This window comes from Lissotriton vulgaris, chromosome 11, assembly GCF_964263255.1.
Source record: "Lissotriton vulgaris chromosome 11, aLisVul1.2, whole genome shotgun sequence".
NCBI classification, from domain to species: Eukaryota; Metazoa; Chordata; class Amphibia; order Caudata; family Salamandridae; genus Lissotriton; species Lissotriton vulgaris.
In genome coordinates, this window is record NC_141699.1 from 845,956,651 (window position 1) to 845,976,942 (window position 20,292).

General features: G+C 48.4%; 1 protein-coding gene and 1 pseudogene across 1 annotated transcript in view; both read left to right on the forward strand.

The window, feature by feature from the left end:
- Positions 1 to 20,292, forward strand: part of PPP1R7 (protein phosphatase 1 regulatory subunit 7) — a 1,034,080-nt gene that overhangs the window by 199,250 nt on the left and 814,538 nt on the right. The window lies entirely within an intron of this gene.
- On the forward strand, positions 897 to 8,214 carry LOC147683581 (uncharacterized; annotated as a pseudogene).

Consider the following 20,292-nt stretch of genomic DNA (forward strand, 5'->3'; position numbering starts at 1 on the left):
TTATGACTGTCTACCTTTAAAAAAGGGGCATCAAAACGTGTTGTCCTTTCAAGTATTAGGACAGAGGTGATGATCCATCATGGTGGGGAAGAGGTAAAAAAGGCAGAGGAGATAGCCTGCTACTCAGGACTGTAGTTATCATTAGTGCAGCAGGTATAGTTGCATTGAGGTCTAAGAATGTGAGGGGCTCACAACACCCCAATTAAGGGGAGCAGTTTGTTTGGGATATCTGTTTTTGTTTGATGCATTTGCTGTTTTATAAGTCTCATATTTGGTGCGGTTTATAAGCTATAGAAAAAGTATTCCTGAAATAATCTCATAAACCCTGCTCCCTGCACGCAGCCATGTCCCTCCCGCTCCCCCAATCCTTGCCATAAAGTTTTGGAGGGGGGCCAGACCTCAAAACATTTTGCTTAGGGGGGCTCAGAGTAAAAAAGTTAGAAGACCTCTGCCCTGCCCCCATGAAGCTAAGGCTCAGTGTTACTGGGGTAGCCAACAGTTAAAATCTGCCAGACTGAATTGAGTCAAGTCAAGAAAGCTTTATTCGATTGTTTGCACAGACAATCATAAAAGCGCATAAAAAATACAGTACAATTAGACATACAGAAAAACAGAAACCACATATTAATTAATATATACTAAATTTTAAAAAGTTGACAGTATTAAACTAAAGCAAGCTCTTGACAGAGTGTATCAAATCATGGACAATTGCTTCCTACAGGACAAGACTTTTATTCAGAAAGATCAATATCCTAAACACTGTATGCTCATTATCTAAAAATTGTACAGCCAAAAAGGCTGGTCGGCATTGGCGCAACCCAAGCTGTTTAAAAATAGGCAACAAGTACAGGGCCCTTGCAGCAGTATAAAATTTACAAAAAAGAGTAACATGGATCATGGACAGTGGGGACAAATTATCACAGGGGCATGATTGGAGATTTTGGGACCAGCCATTTGGTGTGGGAAAGGTAACTAGTCGATAAAAAAATTCCCAGCTGAAAACGGGTCAATAGGAACCTATCATAGGCACCTTGTACGTAAGTCAAGTAAGGTTGAATGTTAAATGTGATTAAAACCATCTGATTGTGCAGAACGGTGGCATTTAAAATTTGAGACGGCATTCTGTTAGAGTCTAGCAGCAGTGTTGTAAATTGACAGCAATGGGTTAGCATTAGCAGAAGCCATCCTGTATTTAGAAGTTATCTTATCCGCTTTGTGAAAGCCATTTTGTATTTCTGGCAGCCATTTTGTTTGCCATGTGCTCTGTACCACCTTTCTGTTAACTGCTCTTGAAATCTGCCTAGAGACAAACTATATTTAGCATCTTCCACCTTTGCACATGCCCAGAAGGGCCTAGCTAGTAGAATGCACCTGCTTCTCTAGTATAACTGTCAGGCTATTTTTTCTGCTGTATGGAGAAGTAACTCTCCTCCCACTTTGTTGAGCAAGAAGATCTTGTATACCCATATTAGTCATTTTGCATGCTTACAGGAGCCAGGACTGCCCCTTGGTCATATGCTTACTATGTAACCCTAAGCATATATAAGGCCTCTGTTTTCTGCACTCCTCAGACTGCCTCATTCAGTTGCTAAGGCTTCTGTGTGACGTAGTCTCACTCATTTGAGGTTAATAAAGATGCTCTTTTATATTTCAGGTTCTGTGCCAATTTCTTCTTTGTTGGTTTAAAAAGGACCAAGTATCAGTGGGACCCCTAAGAAGGTTATTGATTTCTTCAGCAGCATACCCTCTTTTCTTAGCTTCTTCCTTGTTAATAAGCTTAAGGGATCGGGGATTGGTGAAAAGCTCGGGATGGCCAAGATCCTTAAAAAAGTTATACACATATCTTAGCCATGGAATCCTCATTGCTCCTTCCAGGTTCAACGTATCTGCAAGGATTTTTCTATTTCAATTGGCTCATCTTTTGACCACAGCCTGTGCCATAAAAGCACACGTTCAACCCTGATCAGGTCGGAGATAAAGGGAAGCCCTAACTCTGCGTGACAAACGCTTGCAAAAGAACCTTTCGGTAAGCATAAAATGTATCTGAAAAATGAGTTTTCCACTCTCTGGATCGGGAGTAAATCAGCAAAACCCCACACCCCACTGCCATAGAGTGCCGCTTCAACGCACTTCGCTTTATGCAATTTTAAAAGTTCTACTGGGGTCTTTTCCCTAATTTCCTAGCAAAAATGATTAAAGCAGATGTAGTACTTAATAAAACTAACCTTTTAGCTAAAACTGCTTGAGCCCAGGTGTCGTTATGGGCTAAGAGAATGCCCAAGTAGGAAAACTTCTTTAGAACACCAATTTTCTGCCCTGCCACAAACATGTCCTTATGCTTCTTAATGCCAGTACCACAGAGCATAATGAAAGTTTTGGATGAGTTTACACTTAAACCTAGATTTTTTATAAAGAGGGAGAAACTATCCAGAACACGCTGACGACCTATTTGGGTACAAGACATCAGTACTGCGTCGTCTGCGTACAGGAGGGCTGGAATAGGACACCCCACTACCATCGAAAAATCCTGGTTATCCTTAAGAAGCGCCTCCCCTTGTCCATCTATACACAAGTTAAAAAGGAACGGGCCAAGACACAACCCTGTTTGACCCCACTCTTAATCGGACAGGCTTCTGAGCATTCTCCCCTCACAACATAGCGGACGCGGGCCTTGGCCTCACAATAAAATAGTTTAATAAAATAAATAATGTTTGGTTCAACCCCCATGACTTCTAAAATTGACCACAATTTATTATGGACTACACTGTCAAAGGCGGCTGTAAAGTCAACGAATGCTAAAAACAAGTTGCCTTTCTTAGCCCTTGTTTATTTCCCCACTGTAGGAGAGTAGGGTCTGCTATCCTATGGTCACCCCAAATTTTTGCTTCACTGGTTTTCGACTTGATGTGGCTGTGGGCCTGCTAATCAGACCCACAGCCTGCTGTTCTCTCTCTAAATTCACATACATGTACTATAGGTACATAACCCAATTGGAACTGGACTCCTTGTCAGCCCCTGTACCATGCACTATAGGTGCTCAGGGCATAGGTGCCAACAAGGCCTACCAGGGGCTGCAGCATATCTTTTGCCACCGTTGGCTGGTACCTAAATCGACACAACTGGCTGATCACTCAGCTGGGGCAAGGTGGTGTAATCACCACTTGCTTAGATATAGTATACCTATATCTAAACCTATATCTGGACACATAGATACCTATAAGTCACTCCTATGGCAGGCCTTAACAATCCTGGAGGCAGAGTGCTTGGTTTTATGTGAGATGGTGCTCTAGCATGAGCTGAACCTGTCTGCAGCTGTCAGTACCAATTCCCTTAGCTGTTCCAGGATAATGCCATACCATATACTATTAAGTGCATTATAATCCAACGCGGTTATATGTTAACTTTGGTTTGGCTTTATCAAAACATGTCGTGTAAGGTGTCATACGATTTGGAATACTATCCCCTCGACAGTCCTGTCGACGGCGATAGCATTCCACACCTCTAGAGGGAGAAGACATGTTACTTTACTAAAACGCGGTTGATTTTAAAACAGCCTCAGCATCACAAAATGGGCGCTTCTGCCACAGACACGAGTCTGACCTCCTGCTGCTGACCGAAACTTGGCAGAGGAGGCCTGGACAAAGGGTTTCCTGTCACGGGGAGGTGTCACACCACCCCAGACAGGAGATAGTGGATTGTAGCAGGGAGGTTTGAAAGAAACCAGACACTGCCTGGGGAACACAAGGCTTCCCCTTGCATAATCCGGTCAAACCGGTTCTGGGGCACACCAGCCCCAGCGCGACCCTGGACAAAAAGAAAGGGCTGTATCCACCCTTTTCCTGGGTCCCACCCATAGGAGGGGCCTAGCAGGTAATCCAGCCCACTAGATTGGTATATATGTGGGAGCAGTGCCAACGCACATCAGATTATCCTGACTAAAACTTATGAAACGAAACTCTGGACCCTTCGACATCTTAATCGACAAAGAAGACTGAAGAATCTCCCTTGTGGTCAAGGAGTGACCACCCTGTGCAAACAGGCACCATCCAGCACATCAACGTTTGCTTTGTTGCAGTTCCCGCCGGAACTCGAGCAACAGAGTTCGACAAGACCCAGCGTTCCTGCCTTCTAACAGCCCGATCCACAGTCCCTGCAGAGCTGAGACCCGTCGAGGCGAACTGAAGCATGGGGCCGGCCATCTTGGAAAGACCACGAGGCGCTGACCGTGCAGCTTCCGAGGCTCCCTCGAAGCTGTGCATTGGGGTTTGAGAAGCCCAAGCACTGAGCCACTCGTGCACCGAAGCTCACCCCTCTACACTTACTGAGTGCTGCGTGGGGCCCTTCTGCACTTTTTGGCTCAACGCGTTGGTCCGGTCACTTGCCCGTTGGCTTGTGGCCCCAGTACCGACGAACCTTTGAATTTGACTGGCCCTCGCTCACCTGAAAAGGAGCACCCACTCTGACCTTCCTGGTCCGAGTACTAAGCGATCTTCGAATCCTGCGTGGGTTGCGCTTGCCAAGGTTTGTTTGCTCCAATCCGGAAGCCGACACCGCCGACAGCGAGAGCCTTCGTGGGGCAGCTCGTGATCCACTCCTGGACATCCTCGGTGCCCCAGAGTCCACGTGGCAGCGGAGAGAAGCTACTCGACATCGACCTGATTGCGCCCGACATTGCCTGGTTCCTTCCTGGTTCCACCCTGGTCACTGCTGAGTGGCCCAGACTCTGTCCCCTCTGCTTTCAGGTCATCTACATCTTCGATCCACCCTTGGATCATACCGGACACTTCCCTTCTCGACGCCTGCAGCATCTTCATCTTCAGGCACCATCGACCTGCGTGACGAAACCCGACACTAATTTGCACCTGTGCACCCGCTTCCTGTGGGTGAGCTAACTCAGCAACGCCGGTGCTCCTGTACTGGTACACACCTCTAGTGTATATGTCTAAAGTTTCGTCCTTCTAGGTCAGTCGGAAGGTTCCTTAAACAGTAACTTTGTAACTTTTACGCACCATTGACTTTGCATTGGTGCGTGTGCGTGCTTTAAGCGCTGCACCCGATTCCCGCGGGCTTTTCCCGACTTCAGCATTGCTAGTCCCGATTGGTCCCAGCGATTCCCTAAGCCCTAGGCCTAACCACTGTTCGATTGATGGTTCTTATACCACTATTTTATTATATGGTTTGAGTGGCCCCCCGCCCTCATCCATAATTGTGCAACTTTTATATGTGTAACTGTGCTTTTGTTTAAACGCTTGTGCCTCTGCACTCATAAAGAGTACAGAGGATTATTCTAGTAATAAATACATATATTTTTATAATATATAACTTGTGTGGTGTCCTTTCATTTGATATTACAGGATTGTGATTGGTAAAACAGCTTGCTTAACACGACCTCTTGAGTTAAGCCTTTAAGGCTGCTTAGTCCATGCTACCCTTAGGATAGCTTGTCTATAAGGTTCCCTTACAACCAGACACCATAAGGGATTGTTTGGACTGATACAAGGTGCCCCCTGAATTGGAGACATCATAAATCAGGCCAATTTCTCACATTGGTGCGCAGCGGTGCGGATTTGAGCTTGCTGTTGCTTTACCATTGCAATCTTTTATCAAATTGAAAGATCACATCAAGTACCTTAGGTACATATAAACAAAGCTTAGCATATTTAAGTTCTACTGAACTTAGTAGTTGTAGATCAAAGGGCTTAGCACACCCTGCCTACAACTCACTAGCAAGGTACAGTAGGAAAACACTTAGTGTAGGTAAGTGCACCACTTACACCTCACTAGCAGTCATGTCTGGCACAACAGGAGCTCCTAGCTCTCAGCCTGTGACAGTTGACCTTACCAAGGCAACTTCCAGCGATGACAACCTCAGCCACAGGGACTTGAGTTCCTTGTGCACTTCAAGGGGCTGAGAAAGGGTCACAACCCTACCATTCCATCCTGATAGCCATCCTAGAGAAGGATGATTTAGATAAGGCGAGTGCAGTTTCCTTAGATGCAGGAGATGGAGTGAACCCCCCTGAGACTGATAATCCCCCAGAGGTAGAGGAGGAGGAACCTGAATCAGATACTAATGAAGATTCAGATCAGGATCAGAGGACCAACCAGGTACTAGTGGGGAGGCTTAACCAAACCAACTTGGACCTACATGGGAATGGAGAGGGCCAGCACCTCCCCAGACCCTATAACATAGTTCCCGCAGGTAATAGAAGTTTGAGAACTCCCTCAAGGGATTCTCATATTTCTAGTGCCTCAAGGGAATCTCAAAGGGGAATGACTTCCCCCCCCCCCAGAGAAAAGAGCATAGGGCCAGAATGAGGGCTGTCCAACTCCAGATAGAGAGGGAAGAGGTAGCCCTGGCTCAAGCTAAACTTGCTTTAGCAAGAGAACAAAAGTTGTGTGGATTAGATTCCACTGATGGCAGCAATATTCCTAGAGAGAAAGACAGGTCCTGTGACAATAGAAACCTGACACAGATTGTAGCCCCCTACAAGGAAGGGGATGACATCCACAAATGGATGACTGCTCTAGAGTGAGCCTGCATGGTACAGCAGGTTCCTCAAGAACAGTGGGCTGCAATTCTATGGTAATCCTTTTCTGAGAAAGGGAGGGATAGGCTCCTCACATTTAGACCTGAGGATTCTAAAAACTACTCTGTACTGAAGAGTGCTCTTATTGAGGGGTTTGGCCTAACCACTGAGCAATACAGGTTGTTGTTCAGAGATACCCAAAAAGCTCAGACTCAGGATTGGACTGATTTTGTTTATTGTGCCACTAAGGCTCTGGAGGGTTGGCTGCAGGAAAGTAAAGTCTCAGACTATACAGGATTGTACAATCTTATAATGAGAGAGCAGATCCTTAATAACTGTCAGAACCAGCTGTTGCATCAATACCGGATTGACTCAGATCTGACCTCTCCCCAAGAATTGGGAAAGAAGGCAGACAAATGGGTCAGAACAAGGGTTAGCAGAAACCCCCGAACCATGGAGGTGACCAGAAGAAAACAGACCAGAAGTGTGGGGATAAGAAAGAAAAAGAAAAAGACCAGAAGTCTTCTTCAGGCCCACAGAATTCTAATAAGGAGGGTGGTTCCCAAAATGGTAACAAGAAGAAGAAGAAGAATGATGGCCCAAAAGAAACCTTGGTGCAATACTTGTAAGTCCATTTCCCACTGGGGAAGTGAATGCACTAAGAAAAATCCAGTCCCTACCACTGCAGCTCCTAAAGCACCTGCACCCCCTAGTACAGTCAGCAGTGGTAGTACACAGCCAAAGGGTTTAGTAGGGTTGACCCTGGGTACTGAGATGGAGTCTGGCCTAGCCAGAGTCCCTACTCAGGCAGTTCTGCTCTATGATGTGGACATGGCAATTCCCACTACTGTGAGTCCCAGTAACTTGGGCAAGTATAGACAGACACCTTTAATTAATGATAAACTGGCTCAGGCCTACAGGGACACATGTGCCAGTGTCACTATGGTGACACCTAGCTTTGTCAACCCTGGACAGATTGTACTAGGTGAGAATTACCTAGTGACCAATGCAAGCAATGCCACTACTACACATAGTGTGGCTGTTGTTAACTTCTCCTGGGGAGGGGTAAATGGCCTCAAGAAAGTTGTTGTGAGTGCAGACCTACCAGTAGACGGTCTGCTGGGCAATGATCTTAAAAACTTAGTTTTGTCAGAAGTGGAGTACAGGACTCATGCAGAAATGCTAGGGATTTCAGCACATGTCCTTGCTTTAACCAGGACTCAGGCAAAGAAGTGCCTACCTGAACCTGTGGTGGACCTTGAAACTATAGACCAACCACAATCCAAGAGGAAGAGCAAGAGGGTCAAGGCTGTGCCTTCCCACTTGCCCCAGTTTGAGGATCAGACTTCACAGGAGGCTGATTCTGCATTCCAAGAGGAGACTGTCTCTGAGGAACTTGAACCTGATCAGGTTGAGTTTCTGGGGACAGGGGGACCCTCAAGGGCAGACCTGGGGCAGGCCCAATTAGATTACCCTTCCCTTGAACCCCTCAGACAGCAAGTTGCTGCTGAGGCTGCTGGGAATGCTCAAGGTGCCCATAGAGTGTATTGGGATGATGGGCTCCTTTATTCAGGTCAGGCTAGAGACCCCAAGCCTGGTGCCACCAAGAGGTTGGTCATACCTTTGCAATTCAGGGGCTTCCTTCTTACCTTGGCCCATGATCTTCCCCTTGCAGGACACTTAGGCCAGAACAAGACTTGGGACAGGCTTGTCCCTCACTTTCACTGGCCTCATATGTCAGAAAATGTCAAGGAGTTTTGTCGCTCCTGTGTCACTTGCCAAGCCAGTGGTAAGTCAGGTGGCACAACAAAGGCCCCCCTGATACCACTACCTGTGGTGGGGGAAGAGTTGGAATAGATATTGTGGGTCCCATGGATCCTCAAACAGCATCTGGGCACAGGTTTATACTGGTGGTAGTGGATCATGTCACCAGGTATCCAGAGGCAATTCCCCTGAGGACCACAACAGCTCCTGTTGTGGCAAGGGCCCTTCTTGCAGTTTTCTCAAGAGTGGGCTTTCCAAAGGAGGTTCTTTCAGACAGAGGTACCAACTTCATGTCTGGATACTTAAAAGCAATGTGGAAAGAGTGTGGAGTAAACTATAAGTTTAACACACCCTATCATCCTCAGTGCAATGGGCTTGTTGAAAGGTTCAACAAGACCCTCAAGGGAATGATAAAAGGTTTACCATAACAGCTTAGGCGAAGATGGGACATCCTTTTACCCTGCTTGCTCTTTGCTCACAGAGAGGTCCCACAGAAGGGGGTTGGCTACAGCCCTTTTGAAATTTTGTTTGCCACCCTGTGAGGGGTCCATTATGTCTGGTGAAGGAAGGATGGGAGTTACCTCTCAAAAAGCCTAAGCTAGATGTTGTGGACTATGTACTTGGTCTCCGCTCCAGGATGGCTGAGTACATGGAAAGAGCATCCAAAAACCTGGAGGCCAGCCAAGAATTACAGAAAGCTTGGCATGACCAAAAGGCTGAACTGGTTGAGTTCCAACCAGGGCAGAAGGTGTGGGTGTTGGAGCCAGTGGCCCCAGCAGCTCTCCAGGACAAATGGTCTGGACCCTACCCTATTGTTGAGAAAAAGGGAGAAGTCACCTATGCGGATGACTTTTGCACCCCTAGGAGCCCCCACACGGTGCTCCATGTAAACAGATTGAAAGCATTTGTTGACAGGGAGGACATGAGCTTGCTCATGGCCACAGATGGGGAGCAGGAGGAAGAGAGTGACCCTCTCCCAGACTTGCTATCCCAGAACCCAGATGATGGTTCAGTTGATGGAGTAGCCTTGGCAGGCAGCCTCACTGACCAGCAACAGATGGACTGCAGACAGGTGTTGCAGGCCCATAGACCTATGTTTTCTCTCACACCCAGTCAAACTAACTGGTGCACCCATGAGGTGGACACTGGTGACAGTCTGCCTGTGAAGAATAAAATCTACAGGCAACCTGACCACGTCAGGGATTGTATAAAGGCTGAGGTGCAGAAAATGCTTGAGCTTGGAGTGATTGAGCCATCAGAGAGCCCCTAGGCCAGCCCAGTAGTCCTTGTGCCAAAACCCCATACCAAAGATGGAAAGAGAGAAATGAGGTTTTGTGTGGACTACAGAGGTCTCAATGCTGTCACTAGGACAGATGCACATCCCATCCCAAGAGCAGATGAGCTCATTGATAAGTTGGCTTCTGCCAAATTTCCGAGCACATTTGATTTGACAGCTGGCTATTGGCAAATCAGGTTAGCTGAAGAGTCTAAAGCCAAAACAGCATTCTCTACCCCTAGTGGACATTATCAGTTTGTGGTAATGCCCTTTGGTTTGAAGAATGCACCTGCCACCTTCCAAAGGTTGGTGAATCAAGTCCTTGCTGGGTTGGATGACTTTTGTGCAGCATATCTAGATGATATTGCTGTCTTTAGCTCCACTTGGGAGGATCACCTGATCCACCTGAAGAAGGTTCTGGAGGCCCTGCAAAATGCAGGCCTGACTATCAAGGTTACCAAGTGCCAGATAGGGCAGAGCAAGGTTGTGTATCCGGGCCACCTAGTAGGTGGGGGTCAGGTTCAACCACTGGAGAGCAAGATCCGTGTGGGGTGTAAGCGTCCTGAGGCGGAAGCCGGGACATTTTAATTTTAATTTGGAATTTGGAAACCTTGTGATTTACGTACTTTTTTAAAAAATACCTCTTTTATTAATGCCACTTTGCTAAGCTCACTGGTGCTTGCGTGTGCCTGTAATTTGGAGTAATTTGCCGCTTTGGGGACTCGAACCCTTGCCTGGAGGCGATCCGCTCCGGAGGGTACCGCCATTTTGGATTGGGAGTCGGCCGAGCAGTGCAGTGCTCCGCCCCTCCCGCCCTTTTCCTTTAAAAACTGTAGCGCTTCCTGCGAGAAACTGACTCGTTAGTCTCGTGTGGGGTGTAAGCGTCCTGAGGCGGAAGCCGGGACATTTTAATTTTAATTTGGAATTTGGAAACCTTGTGATTTACGTACTTTTTTAAAAAATACCTCTTTTATTAATGCCACTTTGCTAAGCTCACTGGTGCTTGCGTGTGCCTGTAATTTGGAGTAATTTGCCGCTTTGGGGACTCGAACCCTTGCCTGGAGGCGATCCGCTCCGGAGGGTACCGCCATTTTGGATTGGGAGTCGGCCGAGCAGTGCAGTGCTCCGCCCCTCCCGCCCTTTTCCTTTAAAAACTGTAGCGCTTCCTGCGAGAATCTGACTCGTTAGTCTCGTGTGGGGTGTAAGCGTCCTGAGGCGGAAGCCGGGACATTTTAATTTTAATTTGGAATTTGGAAACCTTGTGATTTACGTACTTTTTTAAAAATACCTCTTTTTTTAATGCCACTTTGCTAAGCTCACTGGTGCTTGCGTGTGCCTGTAATTTGGAGTAATTTGCCGCTTTGGGGACTCGAACCCTTGCCTGGAGGCGATCCGCTCCGGAGGGTACCGCCATTTTGGATTGGGAGTCGGCCGAGCAGTGCAGTGCTCCGCCCCTCCCGCCCTTTTCCTTTATATGGCCCCCCTCACGAGGAAGTGCAGCGGACGAGCGCAGCGGGCGCGCCGGCGGCGCGCCGAAGGCTCGCCAAAGGCGAGCCCGTCTGCGCCCGTCCGCGCCGGACCCGCGCCCAGGGCCGGTCCCCCTGTCTCACCCACTTCCTATCACTTACCCAGGCTTGTCTACAACAGAGACACGCTCCTAGCCTTAAACCTCGCACATCCTAATAAGGATTGCAAAATTTGGGAACCCGGAACCACATTCCGTCCTACATCCTCCCACTGCCCCAAGTGCTCTTCACGTTTGTTTAAACCCCTGTGGTTACCTATTGTACAACTAAGAGACCAAAACACCTGCTCAACAGCTACCGACCCCCTGGCTAAATGCCTCCTCCTCAATACGAGATCCCTAGTCAAGCACAGCTCAGAAGTGGCTGAGTACATTCAGGAGGAAGGCATAAAAATTGCATTCGTCACGGAAGCTTGGACGGATGCAGCATCAGGTCCTGACATAGTTAAAGCCACCCCTCAGAACTTTATCTGTTATACCCAAAATAGGGACAAGAGGAGAGGGGGTGGACTAGCCATCATACATCACAAAGACATCAGAGGTTCCTTTCAACCCGGCCCCTCTGACTTAAACGAATCTCTATTGTTCAACTTCACCCTCTCTAATCATCAGTCCTTCACAGGTTGCCTGGTTTACAGGCCCCCGGGCGAGAAAACTAGATTTCTAGCTGCCTTGAGCAAACTATTAGAAACAGCAGCCTGTTCCCAAAGATTCACCATTCTGGGTGATTTTAATTTCCATCTGGAATGTAAGACATCTCCCGATACCCAAGAACTAATTGACCTAACGGCTGGGATCGACATGCTGCAACTTGTATCCGATCCGACTCATAGAGCAGGACACACCCTAGATGGGATTTTTTCCAATCAGTCCAATCTGAAAGTCTCTTCGGTTCTACCAGTTTTCTGGTCCGACCACTCAGCAATCCACTTTTCCATTCCTTCCACCACCCATGAAAAATTTGCTAACAAGAGAAACACCCCGAAAATAGTGAGAAAATGGAAAAACATCACTGGGGACGCCCTAGAGAACACATTGAACATCACCTTGCCCCCTCTTCCGAACAACGTGGAGGAGGCAGCCAAGTCTTACACTACCTGGCTGGACCAGGCTTGCCTACGCTTAGCCCCCCCCAAAACCATCCACTCCAGCCGGGCCAAGCCTGCTGCCCCGTGGTTCACGGACCAAATAAGGGAACACAAAATAAGGTGCAAAAAACTTGAAAAAATCTGGCGTACGCACTATAGGGAATCAGACAAAAAAGCGCTTAACGCGGAACAAAGACGCTACAAGGAAATCATCCTACAAGCGAAAAAAATCTTTCTCACGAGACAGATAGAAGACGCTACCAATACCCCTAAAGAACTCTTTCTCACGGTTGCCTCCCTAGCAAACCCCAAACCCATTGAAATACCAGCAAGCCTTTCTCTTTGCGAAAGTTTGGCAACCTTCTTTCGCGAAAAGGTAGAGAAAATTTTTCTCCCCCTAGACAGAACAGCGACGACTTCCTCATTGAGGGAGGCCCCCGACCTTGTTAAACCTGAAACCACGCTTCAATATTTCCCCCAAATCACGGAAAAAGAAGTGAGAAGTCGCTTGCTAAAAATTAAATCAGGCTCCCCTCATGACCCCTGCCCTACTTCAATATCCAAACTTGCACCAGATGCAATTGCCAGGGGTCTCACCCCCCTCTTCAATCAGATGTTGGAGACAGGGGATTATCCCTCAAGGTGGAAACAAGCATCCATCTTACCCCTGCTAAAAAAACCCAACCTTGATATCACGGAGATGAACAATTACCGCCCAATTGCCAGACTCCCCCTTCCTGCCAAAATAATAGAAGGACACTTGAACACACAACTTAGTGCCTTCCTAAAATCAGCGGAAGTACTGGACTCCTCCCAACACGGTTTTCGAGAGGGACACAGCACGGAATCCGCCCTGATTAAATCCATGGAAGACATCAGGCAGGTAATGGATGCAGGGGGCAGAGCAGCCCTGATCCTACTGGATCTCTCTGCGGCCTTCGATACGGTCCACCATAAGCTATTGGTGGACCGGTTGAGGGCCTGTGGAATTCAGGGAAAGGCTCTTAAGATCTTACAAGCCTTCCTAGCTGATAGATCCCAGACAGTGGCGTTGGGCAGTTATGAATCTAGCTCCTTTGTACTCCCCTGTGGAGTCCCTCAGGGGTCTTCGTTAAGCCCAACTCTTTTTAATGTGTACGTGTCCACCCTCGCCCCGGTAATCCGTTCATTCGGCTTTCAACTAACGGCCTACGCCGATGACACACAAATTGTGGTGTCCCTCCTTCCCGGCGAAACAGAAAACACGGCCGATAGATTCAAAAACTGCATGCTTGAAGTTGGCCGCTGGATGGCACAAAGCTGCCTTAAGCTGAACTCCTCGAAGACCGAGGTCCTGCTCTTTGGCAACAGGGACAACTTCTGGTCCCCAAGATGGTGGCCAGACGAAATGGGACCTCTCCCAGAACCAGTAGACAAAGTGAAAAATCTTGGTATACTGGTGGACACCACCCTGAATTTCAAATCCCAGGTGAGCGCCCTCTCCTCCTCCCTTCATTTTATACTCAAGACCATCAGAAAAATTCTACCTTATCTGGAAAAGAAATATAGGAAAACTATAGTCACTGGTCTAGTGCTCTCACGCCTAGATTATTGCAACAGCTTGATGGTAAACGCCCAGCAGAGCGTACTTAATAAACTCCAACTTCTGCAAAATGCTGCCGCTCGTCTAATCACTGACACTCCCAAATTTGCCTCAGTATCTCAGGAACTGGTTAAGTTACACTGGCTGCCCATTCGTAAAAGAATCACTTTCAAGGCAGTATGCATGGTCTTCAAGGCCCTGCACGACTCAGGTTCCAGGCACTTGAAGTCCTTATTCCGCTGGCATAAACCAACAAGAACACTGAGATCAGGACAACTGGCCCTGGTGGCGGTCCCCAGAATTAAAAAAGTCCGCTGGGGAGGCAGGATCTTCTCTCTTGGGGCGGCCGAGGCATGGAACAAACTTCCTCTTGCGCTCAGACAAACCCAGAATCTGATGGCCTTTAGAAGAGGTCTAAAGACATGGCTCTTCACCCAGTAAGCTCACTCCCCCACACAAGTCTATCCTCCAGCGCCAGGACACCTCCGGGTATTAGAGCGCTCTATAAATTTGCAAAATAAAATAAATAAATAAATAAAGATCCAGACCATACAGGACTGGGTTCCTCCAACTACCTAGACACAAGTCAGAGCCTTCTTGGGCCTGACTGGGTATTACAGGAAGTTTGTAAAGAACTATGGGTCCATTGTGACACCATTACATGACTTGACATCCAAGAAGATGCCAAAAAAGGTTCAGTGGACAGTTAGCTGTCAAAAGGCATTTGATGACCTGAAGAAGGCAGTGTGCTCTGCACCTATCCTGAAGAGTCCTGACTACTCCAAACAGTTCATTGTTCAGACAGATACTTCTGAGTTGGGGGTGGGAGCTGTACTTTCACAACTTAATGTAGATAGTCAAGACCAGCCCATTGCTTTAATTAGCAGAAGGCTGACCCCCAGGGAGAAACGTTAGTCAGCTATTGAGAGGGAGGCCTTTGCTGTGGGTTGGGCCCTGAAGAAGTTGAGGCCATACTTGTTTGGAACTCACTTCCTAATTCAGACAGACCATAAGCCCCTCTTGTGGCTAAATCAGATGAAGGGTGAAAACCCCAAACTACTCAGGTGGTCCATTTCCTTACAGGGGATGGACTTTACGGTGGAGCACCGCCCAGGGACTGACCATGGTAATGCAGATGGTCTCTCCAGGTACTTCCACTTAGAACATGAAGACTTATCTGGTCAAGGTTAAGTTTAATGTCCCTGCGTTTGGGGGGGGGGGGGGGGGGGGTTGTGTAGGAGAGTAGGGTCTGCTATCCTATGGTCGCCCCAAATTTGTGCTTTTTGCTTCACTGGTTTTTGACGTAATGTGGCTGTGGGCCTGCTAATCAGACCCACAGCCTGCTGTTCTCTCTCTAAATTCACATACATGTACTATAGGTACATAACCCAATTGGAACTGGACTCCTTCTCCGCCCCTGTACCATGCACCATAGGTGTTCAGGGCATAGGTGCCAACAAGGCCTACCAGGGGATGCAGCATATCTTTTGCCACCCCTGGCTGGTACCTAAATCGACACAACTGGCTGATCACTCAGCTGGGGCAAGGTGGTGTAATCACTCCTTGCTTAGATATAGTATACCTATATCTAAACCTATATCTGGACACATAGATACCTATAAGTCACTCCTATGGCAGGCCTTAACAACCCTGGAGGCAGAGTGCTTGGTTTTATGTGAGATGGTGCTCTAGCATGCGCTGAGCCTGTCTGCAGCTGTCTGGACCAATTCCCTTAGCTGTTCCGGGATAATGCCATACCATATACTATTAAGTGCATTATAATCCATTGCGGTTATGTGCTAACTTTGGTTTGGCTTTATCAAAACATGTCGTGTAAGGTGTCATACGATTTGGAATACTATCCCCTCGACAGTCCTGTCGACGGGGATAGCATTCCACACCTCTAGAGGGAGAAGACATGTTACTTTACTAAAACGCGGTTGATTTTAAAAGCGCCTCAGCATCACAAAATGGACGCTTCTGCCACAGACAAGAGTCTGACCTCCTGCTGCTGACCGAAACTTGGCAGAGGAGGCCTGGACAAAGGGTTTCCTGTCGCGGGGAGGTGTCACACCACCCCAGACAGGAGATAGTGGATTGTAGCAGGGAGGTTTGAAAGAAACCAGACACTGCCTGGGGAGCACAAGGCTTCCCCTTGCATAATCCGGTCAAACCGGTTCTGGGGCACACCAGCCCCAGACCCAGCGCAACCCTGGACAAAGGGAAAGGGGTGTATCCACCCCCTTCCTGGGTCCCACCCATAGGAGGGACCTAGTAGGTAATCCAGCCCACTAGATTGGTATATATGTGGGAGCAGTGCCAACGCACATCAGATTATCCTGACTGAAACTTATGAAACAAAACTCTGGACCCTTCGACATCCTACTCGACGTAGAAGACTGAAGAATCTCCCTTGTGGTCAAGGAGTGACCACCCGGTGCAAACAGGCACCATCCAGCACCTCAACGTTTGCTTTGTTGCAGTTCCCGCCAGAACTCGAGCTACAGAGTTCGACAAGACCCAGCGTTCCTGCCTTCTAACAGCCCGATCCACAGTCCCTGCAGAGCTGAGACCCGTGGAGGCGACCTGAAGCGTGAGGCCGGTCATCTTGGAAAGACCACGAGGCGCTGACCGTGCAGCTTCCGAGGCTTCCTCGAAGCTGTGCATTGGGGTTTGAGAAGCCCCAGCCCTGAGCCACTCCTGCACCGAAGCTCACCCCTCTACACTTACTGAGTGCTGTGTGGGGCCCTTCTGCACTTTTTGGCTCAACGCGTTGGTCCGGTCACTTGCCCGTTGGCTTGTGGCCCCAGTACCGACGAACCTTTGAATTTGACCCGCCAGTCCGGTTGCTCTGGACTGGCCCTCGCTCCCCTGAAAAGGAGCACCCACTCTGACCTTCCTGGTCCGAGTACTAAGCGATCTTCGAATCCTGCGTGGGTTGTGCTTGCCAAGGTTTGTTTGCTCCAATCCGGAAGCAGACACCGCCACCAGCGAGAGCCTTCGTGGGACAGCTCGTGATCCACTCCTGGACATCCTCGGTGCCCCAGAGTCCACGTGGCAGCGGAGAGAAGCTACTCGACATCGACCTGATTGCGCCCGACATTGCCTGGTTCCTTCCTGGTTCCACCCTGGTCACTGCTGAGTGGCCCAGACTCTGTCCCCTCTGCTTTCAGGTCATCTACATCTTCGATTCACCCTTGGATCACACCGGACACTTCCCTTCTCTTCGCGTGCAGCATCTTCATCTTCAGGCACCATCGACCTGCGTGACGAACCCCGACACTACTTTGCACCTGTGCACACGCTTCCTGTGGGTGAGCTAACTCGGCAACGCCGGTGCTCCTGTACTGGTACACACCTCTAGTGTATATGTCTAAAGTTTCGTCCTTCTAGGTCAGTCAGAAGGTTCCTTAAACAGTAACTTTGTAACTTTTACGCACCATTGACTTTGCATTGGTGCGTGTGTGTGCTTTAAGCGCTGCACCCAATTCCCGCTGGCTTTTCCCGGCTGCAGCATTGCTAGTCCCGATTGGTCCCAGCGATTCCCTAGGCCCTAGGCCTAACCACTGTTCGATTGGTGGTTATTATACCACTATTTTAGTATATGGTTTGAGTGGCCTCCCACCCTCATCCATAATTGTGCAACTTTTATATATTTAACTGTGCTTTTGTTTAAACGCTTATGCCTCTGCACTCATGAAGAGTACAGAGGATTATTCTAGTAATAAATACATATATTTTTATAATATATAACTTGTGTGGTGTCCTTTCATTTGATATTACAGGATTGTGATTGGTAAAACAGCTTGCTTAACACGACCTCTTGAGTTAAGCCTTTAAGGCTGCTTAGTCCATGCTACCCTTAGGATAGCTTGTCTATAAGGTTCACTTACAACCAGACACCATAAGGGATTGTTTGAACTGATACAAGGTGCCCCCAGAATTGGAGACATCATATATCAGGCCAACTTCTCACACCCACCAATAGAGAAAGGTTTCTACTTTCTCAATAGTAGTCCCTACCCCAGCCATAAAGCCATATTGCAGGTCTGACAGAACAGAGTTCTCCTCAGCCCAGTCCTGAAGACCCTCAAGAAGAACTCTGCCTACCACCTTCATTATTACATCCAATAAGGAGATGGGTCTGTAGCATCCTGGATCGTGCCTATCACCCTTTTTAAAAATAGGCACGATAGTGGAGACTACCCAGGTAGGCAAGAAACTAGTGCTACAACTAGCATTGAGCACCTGTACCAGGAGGGGCCCCCACAACTTGGTGTTTGTTTTAAAAATATCAACGGGAACCCCATCTGGGCCAGGAGCTTTGCCACCTTGGCTAGCTTGAAGGGCCCGCTCCACCTCCTCTAGGTTAAACTCCAGTTCCTTGTACTGCAAGGAACAGTTCATACCAGAAGTATCCTGAGGGATCTGTGAGGGGACTACCCTCTCCTTTGTATACCTGGGAAAAGTGATTAATTCACTAATCCTCAGGTATGGCTATCTCGATAGTTGGGCCCGCCTCACTAGTCAGGAAAGGGGCTCGAATTGCCCTCCAGAACGCTGCACTGTCTTTAGTTACTGAGATCTCATGTAGGGCCTCCCAAGCTTCCTTCTTCATTGTGGTCTTTCTAGCCTTATATGCATGTCTATATGCCTTTCTGGCTAGCCTTATTGCAGAAAAGTTTCTAGGAATTTTCTGCAATTCTTTCTTAAGCCGGAGAAGTGCTTGAGTACATTTCAAATCGAACCATCCACGCTGAGAATCATTATTCTTCTTACGCCTAATAAGGGATTAGCTTATAACGGTGGTTACACCCATAAAGGAAGCTAAAATCTTTTCAGGGGCAGCTTCTTCGCTCAAACAGAGGTCTGTATCAGTTTTTTTTTTATAAACAACGTTATTGTTTTTTGGAAACACAAGCACCAACAGCACAGCTGTAGAAAGCACCAGTATTGACATAGTACAGTAAAAGAAACACAGGCATCACATGACAGTCCCGCCTACCCCAGCTGTAGGCACACACTTCTTGTCTAGAGGACAGGTTATTCCATGGCCCCCAGCCATTTGCTCCACACCCTCCGATGTTTCTTAGGGCATCCTTGCGCTTCGTACATAGGTTTCTCTTGAGCTGCGCACCAATCCACCCGCCTTCGCCATGTCTCCAAACTTGGCGGTGTGGGAAGTTTCCAGGAGGCGGCAATGTCCCTCTTGGCCACAACCATGACAGTATTGTAAAATAACTTCTCGTTCCTGGACCCGTCTAGCCTGTCAGCAATCCCAATTGGCAACATGTAAGTCCCTTGTAAAAGGGACCATGGGTACCAAGGGCACTGTGACCAGGGAAGGCCTCTTAAGGACTGCAGCACATATTGTGCCACCCTTAGAGGCCCTGTACCTCAACACACCCACTGCCATTGCAGGCTGTGTGTTTTGGTGCAAGCAAAATTAAGAGTCTACCTGGCACATACTCCTGTGGGCCAGGCCTACCATCCACTGCCATGGCATAGGTAAGCCACCCCTCTAGCTGGGTGCACTATACCGCTGGTGCGGGTACAGGTGCCTTGTACCCCGATAGTGTCTAAGTCCATTTTTAGACATTGTAAGTGTAGCAAAGCCGTAAAGGGTATATGGTCTGGCAAGTTTGTCATTACGAACTCCATAATGGCCTTACTTAAATCTGGGAAGTTTTATATCCGACTTCTCAGCACAATAAACCCACACTGATGCCAGGGTGAGATTTAATGTAAAATGCACTCGGAGGGCATCTTAGAGATGCCGCATGAAAAACGACCTAACTCTCGTGTCCTGGCTGACTGGCTGCTCGCCCGCTGCCACCCACAGACATGTTTCTGGACCCCTTAGTCGAGAGCCTCCCAATCAGGGGTCCTGAAACAAAGCACATCCTGGACAGAGGTGCCAAGCCTCCTCCTCTAGGATGGGCATGGTCCAGGAAGGGGAAGCTTCAAAAGATTGCCGACTTTGTGAGCTGACCCAGCCATTTGCTGCTCCCAGCAACTGGCCCCCGCTGGTTCTGACACCCACTTTGGGCAGGAGAACTAGCGGGAAAACCAAGATAGGAGGAGAGGTGTGCCCACCTTTGCCAACCCCACCCTTCAGGTGGGGGAGGCGAGGCGAAGCACAACTCTCAGTCCACGCCATCTTGAAGATGTGGTGACCCAGAGTGAGGCTTATGCCCACCTCCAACTAGAGGGTGGCAAAATAGGGAGTGCACCCACCCCAAGAAAGGGACTCATTGGTTTCAACCTGTACCTACCTGAAACACCCCAAAATGTAGTATTTAGGGGCAACATGAACTTTGCCTCCTCAGACAAGAAGAGAGAAGTACCGAAGAAGCTGTGCTGAAAGAAGAGGAGGAGGACACCCCTGCCTTGGCCCCAGCCCTACTGGACTCTCCCGACCGCGACCTGCTCCAGCGGAATCCCGGTGCGTCCTGCAGCCAGCAGCCCCATAGAACCCGGATGACCTGCCCTGCCTTCACTAAAAGGGCTTTGTCTCCTGTGAGTAC